Consider the following 13738-nt stretch of genomic DNA (forward strand, 5'->3'; position numbering starts at 1 on the left):
TAAGCATGATTTGGTTCCTTTCGAATGACCTCATCTTTCGGTTAGGGTTTATTTGTGATTAAATCTGTCTAAACCCATTCCCTCTGAGATTTCTATTTTCTCCAAATATGGTGCGTGGATTCAGCCTATGGTAATTCAAGATTCGATCACTATTCATTCTTGTGCTCCATTACTTGGCCATTTCACCTCTCAATGTTGTGGTGTTTCTGATGCACCTTTACAAGTTTGTTCAAAATTTTCATTTGATTTTCGCGTATGTTCCTATTTTAAAAGTAAGGATCGTCACTCTTTGAAGGATCATAATGTTAAGGATTCTGCTCCTTTACCTCTTTCTGTTACATCCCTTGTTCCTTTTTCTGGATATACCATATGTGATGTGCCTCTGATGGATTTTACTTTTCTTTGCTCTCTAGCCGTGTTCTTCTTTGTTCTGTCTGCCATTCATCGATTTTGTTTTGTTTCTCCAAACTCAGTTAAGTTTCTTCCTAGTCCCTTCAAGGATTTTTGGTTTTCTGAATTTCATTTTGAACCTTTTCTGTTCTCCTCTGCAAGTTTTTTTCAAATTTCTTGTCCTTTAGTTCTGTTTCCAAAATTGTTGTTACCTTCTAATGGTTGCATAGATCATTGCTCTGTTAATTCTTCTCCTCGTTCTTCTTTTGTGGGTCTGGCGGATGATACCAAAATTGTTCATAGTTTGATTTTTGATAGTGATTTTTTTTTGCCCATTCCAAGGTCTCCTTCTTCTCTTTCTATTTCTGAAGAGAAGATTCAACTTATTGCTTTGGATATTTTATTTTTAGTTTCTTTTGATCTATTTGATGAGATTGTTGCAAAGGAATTTCCCGAATTTTCTTTTTCTTCTGCATCTGCCTCTTCAGGGCCTGTCCATGATGGTTGTCACGTTTCCTCTTCTTAGCCAAATTCAGTTGAAGGTGTGGATGCAGATCTTATTGAAAGTCCTTCTTCAACTGTTTCTAATTTGCATGGATTTGATTTCTCTCAGAAGTTAGCCTTGGAGAAATCTCCTTCTGTTTCCCCCCTATTGTTAAAACTCCTAAGAAGAGGGGTCGGAAACCAAAATTGGCTAAAATCAAGGAGGAGATTGAGGCTGGTATTCAATCCACTATTGTAGAGAAATTTTCTTCCCAAGTCAAAACAAGGAGGGCATGTTGCTCTCCTTGTGATAAATGAGGATTTTATCTTGGAATGTCAGGGGCTTAAATGCCCTTGACAAAAGGGGAAGGATCAAGAAATTTCTTGATTCTTCAAAAGTGGATATCATCTTATTGCAAGAGTCTAAACTTTCTTAGGATTCTTTTGATAACATAATTTCCAAATGGTCCTTTTGGAAAGTTGTTCATGTTCTTTATTTGAGTGCTTCTGGCCATCTTATAACTTTATGGAATCCTAAATCCATTAAAGTTGAGATGTTATCTTTTGCTTCTCATTGGCAGTTGTTAAAGGTTGACTGGTTTGAAGTCTCTTTTGTTCTGTTTAATATTTATGGTCTGACTTCTCCTTCAGATAAAACTGACTTATGGGATTCCTTATCTGAATTGTTTTTACGATATGATGTTTTTTTTATTGTGATTGGGGGTGATTTTAATGCTCTCCTTTCCCCAGATGAAAAAAGAGGCAGTAATCCTACAGCTCAGAAGGTTATTGATGACTTCTCTTCCTTTGTACAAGACAATGCGTTATTCGATATTTTCCCTTCTAATGGTTCTTTCACTTGGACTAATAGGAGATCTAAATTCCAAATTGCCTCTCACCTTGACAGATTTCTTATTTCCCTAAACCTACGTTTGAGAAACTTTTCCTTTTCTTCTGAGATTCTTACCTCCTCAGATTCTGACCATTTCCCAATTTTTCTCAATTTTGATAAATTGGATCATGTTTCCTCTGTTAGACCTTCTTTTAAGTTTGAGAAAATGTGGTTCACTCATCCTCATTTTCTTTCCTTATTAAAGCAATGGTGGAAAAGTGCTCCGTTTTACAAAGGTACTAAGATGTTTCAATTTTATTCCAAACTGAAATTTGTGAAATCTCAAATTATGGCTTGGAATAAATTGGTCTTTAAGATATTTTTCATGAAAAAGAGGTAGTTGCCAATGATTTGAAGGTTGTTAATGAGGAGATTATTAGACATGGCATTAATTCCTCCACTAATGATGCTCAAAAGAAATTGCAAGCTTACTGGGAGATCCTTTTCTCTCGGGTTGAAATCTATTGGCAACAAAAGTATCATGAGGTTTGGCTTAAAGAAGGTGACAAGAATACTACCTTCTTTCAAGCTGCAACCAAGCTTAAATAAGTTGCTTCTACAATTTTTAGTATTAAGGATTCTAAATCTGGTTATGTCCTTAATTCAGATCAGCAGATTAGAGAGGAGGGGGTGTCTTTTTTTAAGGAATTGTTATCTCCTTCTTTTTCTTCTTCCTTTATGGATCATCATGTGGATTTGATTTTAGATTCTATCCCCTCCCTTGTTTCTCATGAGGATAATGACTTTCTTATGAGGCCTTTTTCTTTATATGAGCTTCATTTTGTTGTTTTTTCCATGGCCCTTGACAAAGCTCCGGGTCCTGATGGGTTTACTATCTTGTTCTTTCAGAAATGTTGGGATTTTATTGGTTTTGACTTATTAATGGCTTTGGAAGAGTCTAGGAGGGGTGGGTATATCCTTAAAATTTTTAACATCATTTATATCGCCCTTATCCTGAAATCTAAGAATCCCCAAACTTTTGCTGAATTTAGACCCATTTCTTTGTGCAACTCTATTTACAAAATCTTCACCAAGGCTATTTATTTAAGACTTAAAATTCTCCTTCCTCGTATCATCTCTCCTCAACAAGGAGGTTTTGTTTCGGGTTGGGAAACTCATGAGGGAGCAATTGTTGCTCATGAAACTTTACATTCCATAAATTTGTCCAATATCCCAACTTTTGTAGTCAAACTTGATATGATGAAGGCTTATGATAAAGTTTGCAGGGTTTTTTTGCTCAAAGTTTTGAGAAAATTTGGTTTCTCTGAAAGCTAGTGTAGATGGATCAAGAGTTGTATTTCTACTACTTCATTTTCTGTCATCATTAATGGAGCTCCCTCTGGATACTTTTCTTCAACCCAGGGTGTTAGACAAGGAGACCCTTTAGGTCCTTTCTTATTTATCATTATGGCAGAAGCTTTTAGTCGATTGGTTATTAAGCAAAGGGATCTAGGCTTTTGGCAAGGGGTGTTAATTCCTAATTCTGATATTTCAGTCACACATAACCTTTTTGCTGATGATACACTTTTATTTGGGTCTTCTTCTATTCAAGAGGCTACTCATATTAAATTTATTCTGGATACTTATACTGCTGGATTTGGCCAACAGATTAGCCCCTATAAATCCAAGATCTTCATTTTTAATACTCCTCAGTTGGTGGCTGATAGACTTGTGAATATCTTAGGTTTCCCAGTAGACTCTCTTCCTTCTACCTATTTGGGGATTCCTTTCTTTATGGTATCTGCTAAGTCTTCTTTTTGGAATTCGGTTATTGAGAGACTTAAATCTCGTATTTCTGCTTGGAAGGCTAGGTGGTTGTCTCTTTCAGGTAGGAAACTTCTGATTAAAATGGTCCTATCTGCCATTCCTAATTACTATATCTCAATTCTTCAAGCTCCCAGATCAGTCATCTCCCAAATTGAAAAGATTATTCGATCTTTTCTTTCAAAAAATAACATGACAGAAGATAAAAAGATTCCACTGATTTCTTTGACCAAGATGTCTCTTTCCAAACAAGTTGGTGGTGCTAGGATTCAGGACTTATCTAAAAGAAATAGGGCTTTTAGGGGCAAACTAGTTTGGTCTATCTATACTAGGCCCCAATCTTTGTGGTGCCAAATTATGCAGGCTAAGTATTTGGATTCCCAGAATCCTGCTAGGATCTTCACAATTTCTAATCCTCCACAGGGGTCTGCTATTTGGAAATTTATGATCTCATGTAGAAATGTGGTCTCTAATTTTCTCTCCTAGCAGGTCCATTCGGGGGAGGATATTCTTTTTTGAAAAGACTCTCGGAATGGCTTTCCCCCTCTTTCACAGCATGATTCTCTTGGTTCTATTTCAGTTGTTCTTTCTCAATCATGGGGAGTTAGATTGGTTGATTATGTAGATAGTGTTGATCTATTTTCTCACAAGGTCTCATGGAAGGATCCCTCTACTCTTCCATTGTCCTTGCAGGAAATTCAAAAAATTAAATCTATTTTGCAAGACCGAGTGGCTTTCCTTTCTAACATCAAAGATCAACTTATTTGGTGCCCTTCTAAATCGGGAAACTACTCTGTTAAAGAAGGATATTTTGCTGTTCAACAAATGGCCAATCAAAATTCTCCTCATCGTGCCTTTTTGTTTTATTGGAATAATTCAATATTATCTAAAGCTGGTATTTTTTCCTGGCTCGCGCTGCAAAATAGAATTTTGACTAGTGATTGTTTAGTCAAATTTAATATTGCAGGCTCATTTTCTTGTGTCTTATGTGGTAAAGCTCTTGAAGATGTCAATCATCTTTTTCTTCATTGTGAGTTTGCGAGTAGTTGTTGGCATTTTGTCCTCCAAAAGTTATCTCTTTCATTCCCTTTGCCTTTATCTTTATGGGACATGTTTCAGTCTTGGCCAGTTTTGTATTCATCTTCTCTATTTTCTTATTTGTGGTTTATAATTCCCTCTTTAGTCATATGGGCCATTTGGTGGGAAAGAAACAAGCGCATTTTTAGAAAAGAAAGTGTGTTGCATAATTTGCAAGTTTTCCTTATTTATAATACTCTTAATTAGAAGATGAAGTATACTTTATTGACGACTTCCAAAAACAGTCTAATTTGGAATAGGCATTGCATGTATTCTTTCCTTTTAATCTACCAGATTATAGTTGTATTATTTAAGAGAAATGATGATATGGTAGGAATTTTATGGTGTAGCTTTTTGAAAAGTTCCCTCAACTCTAAAAGCTTGAGCTACCTTCTATAGATTGCCTAAATTATAGCCAAATTATTCAACTAAAACAATTATATTAAAATAAATTAATTTTATTTTGTATTTTTTTAATGCTTTATTTCCATTCCAGTGGACTAAATATTTGCTTGCAAAGATTGTTAGTGCATGATATTGTCTAGCATCATTGCTAATCAATGTTATGTGGCATATGTCATTTCTTATGAATGTTCATTATAACATGTTATTCTACATTAATGCCCACATAGTAGGAGGTATAGGAAAAGAAATGATACTAAAGATGATGTCTTTTGCTTTGCATACATTGTCTAAGCTTCCAAACTTAACATATGAATCTACCCTTAGTTTAGATCTTTGCATTTGTTTTGATTTTCACACATATTTTCTTGAATTATTAAAGCTATAGTTTCATCTACTTTTACATTTGGTGGATAATCATACCCTTTTCAATATTGTGTGTTTGTTGTTGAGTTATGAATCGACATTTTGGATGCATGTCTATTAAATTATCATGCACTATGTTATTTCTTTGACATGTTTTGTGAGGCCCTATCCTAAGTCGTCATAGCATTGCAGTTATTTTTCATGTTGGACCTATTATTGATACTTTATTTTGATGCATTATGGATATAGATTCTATATGATCTAGTGATTGGATAACATTGATATGGTGTATGCCATTTATTTTTGATTTGCAATACTTTATTTATGATATGAGAAAACATGGATGCATGCCTTACGAATGATTGAATTTCATGATGCTTATGATGATGCCATTGAGTAAATTATTTCATGTTGATTTTATTGAATAATTGATAATTTGATTGTTATGATTTAAATTGTATGCAAAGTGCTTGAATTGTATTCTTTTCATATATTAATATTGCATGTCATTATTTGAGATTACTAATGTGCAAAGCGAGATGTGCAGGCAAACTAATCCATGTGACCATGGAAACTATTCAGAGAATCAAGCTAAACCTATATGTGTTTGTGAAGCCAAGGGTTGTCTATTTGGAGAGACAACACCTCGTGTGTAATGTGTTTTATTTGTAAATGTAAATGTTTGAATGTTTGTTTAATTTGTATTTATTAAATTTGTTAATTCCAAAAAGGGACATTGTCATGCATATGAAAGTATTGTGTATTTTTATGGTGTCACTTGACACTTGTGTTGTGAAGTGATTTGGCAATGACATGTCCCTTGGAGGGAATTTGTATAACCAATGCATTATTCAAAATATCTTAGTCTGGTCCCAATAGGGTCTTGGATAGAGAGCCATTAAAATGGTCAACTCAAGTTTGACCCGTAGGTAAACTTTAGGTGAGTTTCTAGAGGGTCAAACTAACTCCTAAGGTTAGGTTTAGGACATTTTTGAAGGCCCATATGTTATACCTATGGGTAAAGGTCAATTTTAACCATGTGACCACTCACATGTGACTGTCAAGTCACCTCAAAAGTTGAGTTTTCCAAGATGGACGAAATTCAACTTTTGAGGATTTCTCCCTGGTTAGACAACTTTCCATTTGAGTGATAGTTTCTCTTCCCCACCTTCTCTTACCTTTTTCAGTTTCCATTTTTAGTAAGCATGTAAGAGGTTGGGAAGACCAACCTATGATATCTCACATCCTTTCCAAGAGGTTGGAAGGTGTGAGAAGAGTCTACTTAGGGAAGGGATTCAAACTTAGGATTTTGATCACCCACTCTCCAATCTTGGAGATTGAGAGTTATTGTTGGAAACTTGGTCTTAGATGTTGCATTTCTAAGTTTTGGGAAAAAAAGATTAGTGGATTGGGAATCTCTCCTTCAACCATTCCTCATTCCATTTGTAGGATCAAAGGTTGGTAGCACGTTCTTCCATGCAAAATGAATTCCATTGTTATTGTGAAGGAAAAATTGTTTGTGTATTTTGCTTTGTTGTTTATGTGGTTTGTGAAGTTCAATGTTGGAGTTCTTTCTTTGTGTTTATTTTTATGTGTTGTATGGTTATATATGTTTTGGGTGTTTCAAGGCCATAGTCACCCTTGGGAGGGTAGAGTAGCCTTGGGGGTGAAGGTCTACTTGACAGCCTAAGAGTGTAGAGACTCTCTTCTTAGAAGAGAGAGATATACAAGGGTTATGGGACAAGTATGTGACTTGTGATGGTTATATTTTGGTAGCCTTGTAAAGGCATTGGTTCCTCCTCCTTGCAGATCTCCTCTAGATACTTGGTCCAACTTCACCCCACCAAAATTAGTCACTTGGTGACATTGTAAGTCCTTGGGTTGGGAGTACATGTGTTGATGAGTCTTCTTGCTTTCATGGTTGAGTTTGTTTGTAGCCCGTTTAGCCTTGGTTCTCCTAGCTCGGGGGTGGCTTCATGTAAGCCTTGGTCGGGAGGTGAGCCTCCATGGTAACAACCCATAAGCTTTATTTGCAGGTTTTCTTTGGGATAAAGAATGGAGAAAAGCCAAGTTCATGTGCAAGGTCTCCTCTTAAGATTCATTTGGAATTCTGAAAATATGTATTGTAATAAGCCCTCATTTTTGTAGAAATGAAGGGGCTAGAGATTGTAACCTTGTTATTATTGTATTAAGGATTCAAAAGAAAAATAATGTATGTTTACTTTGTTGTATATTCATTCCAAGAAATCAAAGAAGCATTTGATTAGTATTCCTATGTAGTTATTTATTACCTTGAAATGGAGTAGGAAATGTAATCTTATTTTCTGCTTTAATGTCTATTGAGAGAAACTAAATGCATGCAAAAATAAAGGGGTAGATAAACATTAAAATAAAATTCAGCGTTATCTCTTATTTAGTTTTATGTGTAAACTTGCTTAGTATAAAAATCTAGTATGCAATGTAGAATAAAGCTACCTGCACTTCATTTATTTAATCTAATCATTTTTTCAAGTGTATTATGTTATTTGTATATCTATTAATATAAAGGAATTTTATTTCAGAATGTAGGTGTGTGCAGGATAAGCGGGTCAATGAAACTTGAAATGTGAAAAATGTGTTCAAAGAGACTTGTCCACACACCCACGGGACTTCTTGGTGCAAGTTATGAAGTCATGAAGAATGACTCAACTTCCCATTGTAGGTTCCATGGTTATCTATCTCACAAGGTCCCTCAATCCAATGCCTTTGCTCTCAGATCACTGAGCAAAGTGATTTAGGGATGACGAATGCAAGAACGAGGGATGCTTTAGATTGATATTAGCATGAAATGCATCTTATTTATGCATGATTCTACAAATGAGTTTAAACTAGATTATAAGATGACAAGGTTAGTAGCAATACTATCCTAACATAATATACTAGTTAATGATTTAAGCTAATGATAATATAAATGCTCTAAAATGCTTATTAGATTAATTCCTATTACAAAGAGAGGCTAGATGCATACTAAAATTGAGTATAAGTGTGATACTAAGAGCTTGGATGGATCCTTAAAATGGAGGAATGAGATCTCTATTTATAGTGAAAATAGGGCAATGGATGGTCAATATTGAAGAAGTTAATCAAGGGTCAAGATTGAAAGTTATCAATCCATGTTTACAATTTTCACCAATGAAATGGTGACAATCGTCAACATAAGACTGCTTGAGAGGAGATGAAAGAAGCATTAAATACTTGAGAAGACCTCGTGGTTACCTTAGAAGGTAAGGGTTAAGGTTAGGTTAGGGTTATCCAATGGATAAAGCTTTTACCCAAAGGGTAAACTCTTGTGCAAGGGTTAAAGGGATAACCATGGTCAAAGCAATGAATGCTTGATGAGACCCATGGGTAAGATGAAGGTTGAATTAGGCAAAAATTTTCTAACCATGCCACTAAGGGTTAGTTAACCATTAATGGTTTGAAGACTTTGGGGACAAATTTGTAAGAGTCCTTCCGAATTTGGGGGTATTCAACAAGTTAGCTTGTTGAATGGATAAAGGCTTTAATGCCTTTAGAAGACTTTACTCCAAATTTGAGAAGTGACCTCCTCAAATTTAGGGAAAGGGGATAATGAATGGGTTTGGGTTAATTGATTAGGATTAGATGGATTCTAGAAGAAATTAGGAATAGGGTTAGGATGAAAGTGAGAGATGTAGGAAAATGCAAGTGGATGAGGGATAATAGGATTAATTAAAATAAATTGCTTTATTTCAATTTGGTTGCAAATTGGGAAATTAAATAAACTAGATTTATTCAATTGGGGTAAACTATTAATTAAATGTAAATTTAATTAAAAAGTAAGGAGAAGGGATTTAATTAAATAAAATGGTTTATTCAATTAAATGACATAAAGGGCTTAAGTGAATTTAACTAAATAAATTGAATAATTTATTTAATTAAATAGAAGAATGTGGGTGATTTAATTAAATTAGATTTAACTGAATAGAGGAATAAGAATAAAATGAACATTGAATATTCATTTAGGAATATGGTCATTTTTATACGTCTACAGTAGGTTAAACAAAAAATATACTTCTTAAGTTTAGACTTAAATCTATTCATTATTGCATCTAGTTGTAATGTTGGATAAATAAGAAAATAATATCCTACTAGTTAGGACAAACAGATCTAGATACATGAATGTAAATTTTCATTAAATATATATATACACTCATTTTTATTATACATCATTGCACACACACACACACACACACACACACACACACACACACACACACACACACACACACACACACACACACACACACACACACACACACACACACACACACACATTAGAAATGTAAATGTTGTAAAATAAAACATTACTGTTATATATGCTAATCTAGAAAATATATTGCTCGGGAAATGTTTAAATATTTATGCCTTCACATTTCATGTAGACAAGCATGTTGTTAAAACAAATTAATCTGATTAATTAAATAACCCGCTTGCTCAGTAAACGTATTATTGCAGATATATATATGTATGTATGTATTCATATATACATAAATCTGATGTTCTACCTTTAAACTAAGCTGCTGTTTTAAAAAAAAATAGAGATGTATTCATATATACATAAATCTGATGTATTTTTTTGAAACGCAACATATATATATATATATATATATATATATATATATATATATATATATATATGTTGCGTTTCAAAAAAATACAGTGAGGCTAAAATTTAAGCATGTATATGTATATACATTTATTTACTACTTCTGGTTATATATGTATACATATATATATGTATATATATATATATATACATATATGTATATATATATATACATATATGTATATATACATATATACATAAGGAAATATAAAAAAGGTATGTGCAAATATATAAAAATATAACAATAAGGGTTTTCGTGGCATTGTGGGTTGAACCCACAGGGCGGCTTTGGCCGAAGCCGCCCTGTGGGCCACGACCCATAGGGACGGCTTCCATCGCCACTGTCGGCTGCGACCCACAGGTCGGCCTCGGCCGCACTGTGGGCGTGACCCAGAGCGGCGGCTTCGGCCGCGACTGTGGGCTGCGACCTATAGGAGTGGCCTCAGCTGCACTGTGGGTTGAGACCCACAATCTCCCCCTACGCATTACAATATCCGTCGTGGTCATCCCGATTTCGCCACCCCTTTCTTCATCGTGCCCTGCCTTCAGTTCAACCCTATGAAAGGTATTAGGGACAAACATAAACAAAAAAAAATACATTAACCCTAACTTCGGTTAGAGGTTAATGAAAGGGAGAATGTATGTTATCCAAATAAAGAGAAAACCCTAACTTGACTTAGGGTTAGGGCTAGCAAAAAAAGAGAATAAAATGATAATAGAGGGGTTCATTTTAAATTTTGAAATAAAGTGAATAGGGAAACCCCATTTTGAACAAAGTTAAATTTATAATGTTGAAGGGGTTTATTATTTAATTTAAAGGTTAGTTGTTGTTACAAAAGAATATTGGGGTTTATTTTCTTGGTTAGCTTATATATATATATATATGTTTAATTTTATTAAACATTTATTAATGAGTATTGTTAAGTATAATGATTATTTTAATCCAAAGGGGTAATTTATTATGAATATTAAATATTTGAAGGGGATTTCTTGCAACAATAATGGAAGGTTATTTGTTAGGAAATATTATTATTGAGTTAGTTAATTTTAAAAGACGAATTTGAAAACATTATTCTTATTGGCTCAATTAACTATTACATATACAATGGAATTGTATTAATATTAATTTAATAAATATTGGAAGTATTTAATACTATTAGGGATTAATATTATCTCTTAATTAAAGATTGAAGATTTATTTGGGCAAATTAAATAATTAATTAATAAAATTGTGATGACTTCTTAGGGTTAAATAATTCAGTTTCAGAAATGTAATCTTGGTAATTGTTAAGCTAAATAAATCATCGTTCCCTCTAGGAAACCATTCTTATTAACACAAGAGTTAACCTTTAGTGTAAACAAATTAAGTTATCTCATTGTTTGAACTTAGAACATCAAGTAATTTAGTGATTGTTTAAAAAAAAATTGTTTTTGCGTTTTTACCCAAAAGTTTGGGCATGACATGTTTGTTATATCTTTGTTATCATTTAGGCAGCTAAATCATTCTTCACCTTCCACTGTCAGGACAACATAATTTGCGCAGAATCTTGAGGTAAGTAACTTTTCACGATATTGCAATTTGTCTATCAACATACTGATTTTTATTAATTGTAATGTCTTTCCTTTCTCTCAATCTTAGTTACAAATGCATCTTTGTATGGTTTGGGGATTTAGATTCCTTTGGAGTTGTCAATGCACATACCTTGGAGATTTTGGGTTCGATTAAGGGTTTCCATGGCAATTCTAGCAGCAAGTGAAATGGAGATATTTAATAATTCTTAATTAAAAAATATTCTCATAATAACCTCCTAAATTTCGTATTTGGAAACTAATATCTTTCCTTGATTTTCAAAAATCACTCTTTTTGATAATATCTCTTTACTTTTAATTTTAAATTCCATAATGAGGTATGCATCTTCAAAAATCTATTTTTTTTGTGAGGAGATAATTAATAAATCTTATTTATTAATTATCTTATAAGAGGATATTTTATTTATTTATAATTCTTCTATTTATCTTTTCGAATGAAGATATTTAATAATTTTTAATTATTAAAATCTTCCTGATATTTTCAACTTGCTAATTTGGTATTTATGAGAAGATAATTGAAGATTTATCATTTATTCTCATAATATTTTCCCATTTGCTTTCTTCTATCTTCATCCTTTCCTGAATGATAGCTCTGTTGTGCACTCAATCAGGTCCGTCCATCTAACCAAAAATATTTTCAATATTAGCCATCCAATCAATCCTAATTTTTCTATAAATTGAGCTCTAATTGCTCATTTTCAACAACCACGCTTCGAGTATCCTTATATTGCCTAAATCATTTTTCTATCATCTCATCAATTGCTTTCAAATACACTTGCATTTGTAGGTGAGATCAACATCAAATTTGAAGGAGAAATAAGAACAATGGAAGGGAATGGAAGAAGCATTTGCATTGGTTTGCATTTCTTTTAAATGTTTCATTTCCATACTTTTATTGAATGTGTTAGGATTATATTTCATAGCATTTTAGCTTTTGTGGTTGAGCTATTTTGTGTTATGATTTAATTTTCCTATTTCCTATGTCACATTTTATGGTGAACCTGACATGAACACTTTAAATTTGATAATTTTGTGAGTCTAATATTTGCATGCAGGTTTTATGTGTGGATTTGTTCTTGCATGCAGGGTTTTGGTGCTAATATGTTGTTACATGTAGGTTTTAGGTACTAATTTATTATTGCATGCAGGTTTCAAGTTTTGATTTATTATTGCATGTAGGTTTTACTTGAGTATCTATTATTGCATGTGGGTTTTATGGAGTCTAAACATTGATTTGTGTAGGATTTCTTAACATGTAATGAACAACAATTTTTCACATAGTTTAATTAGAGGGTTTGAATGAACAACAATTAATTCTTCACATAGTTTAATTAGAGGGTTTGAATGAACAAAAATTCTTCACATAGCCTAATTAGGAGGTTTGAATGAACAATAATTCCTCACATAACTTAATTAGGAGGTAAATCAACAACAATCTCTCATTACAATCTACTAAGGGTTTTAAAATGAATAATCACATAGTCTAATTAGGGGATTAAATGAACAACAAATTCTAGTTTCATTTTATAAGGTGTTAAAGTGAACCCCACAATCTTTATCTAGCTTTTTAAGTAGGGGTACAAATTGGACAATTTATAGATGATTTGTGCAACATAGTGGCATTCATGGGAAAAATAAAGAATCTTATAAAAAATAAAGTGTTTCTAATTTTTAGCTTAGTGCACACTTTGATTTCCTAAAGGTTAATGAACAAGTGTTTGCCATGTCTTTTTAGATATTTTTCATGATTTAATATTTAGAGGGCTTGCCTCTTGAGTAGCCTATAGGGTTGGGTAAGAGGGAATGACCCAAGTGGCAACGCGATAAAGCCAAGCTCTTCCGAGCCACTATAAACAAATGCGTTAGTGATGAAAGTTGCAAGAGACAAGTGTTACATACTGTCATAATGATGTTATGTATCCCTCAGTGTCCATGCGACATGTAAAAACCTATAGAGTGTAACCTCTGTAGGCTAGGAGGCCTCCTTTAATGGAGTGAAATATGTTGTTGATTATGACCACTCGAACGGATGCCTTGACTACAACCCTTTGTGTTTAGTTTTCCAAAAATCTTCTACTTGTTGACTCAGGTGTTGCGATACGCACATG

Source organism: Cryptomeria japonica, chromosome 7, assembly GCF_030272615.1.
Source record: "Cryptomeria japonica chromosome 7, Sugi_1.0, whole genome shotgun sequence".
Taxonomy (NCBI): domain Eukaryota; kingdom Viridiplantae; phylum Streptophyta; class Pinopsida; order Cupressales; family Cupressaceae; genus Cryptomeria; species Cryptomeria japonica.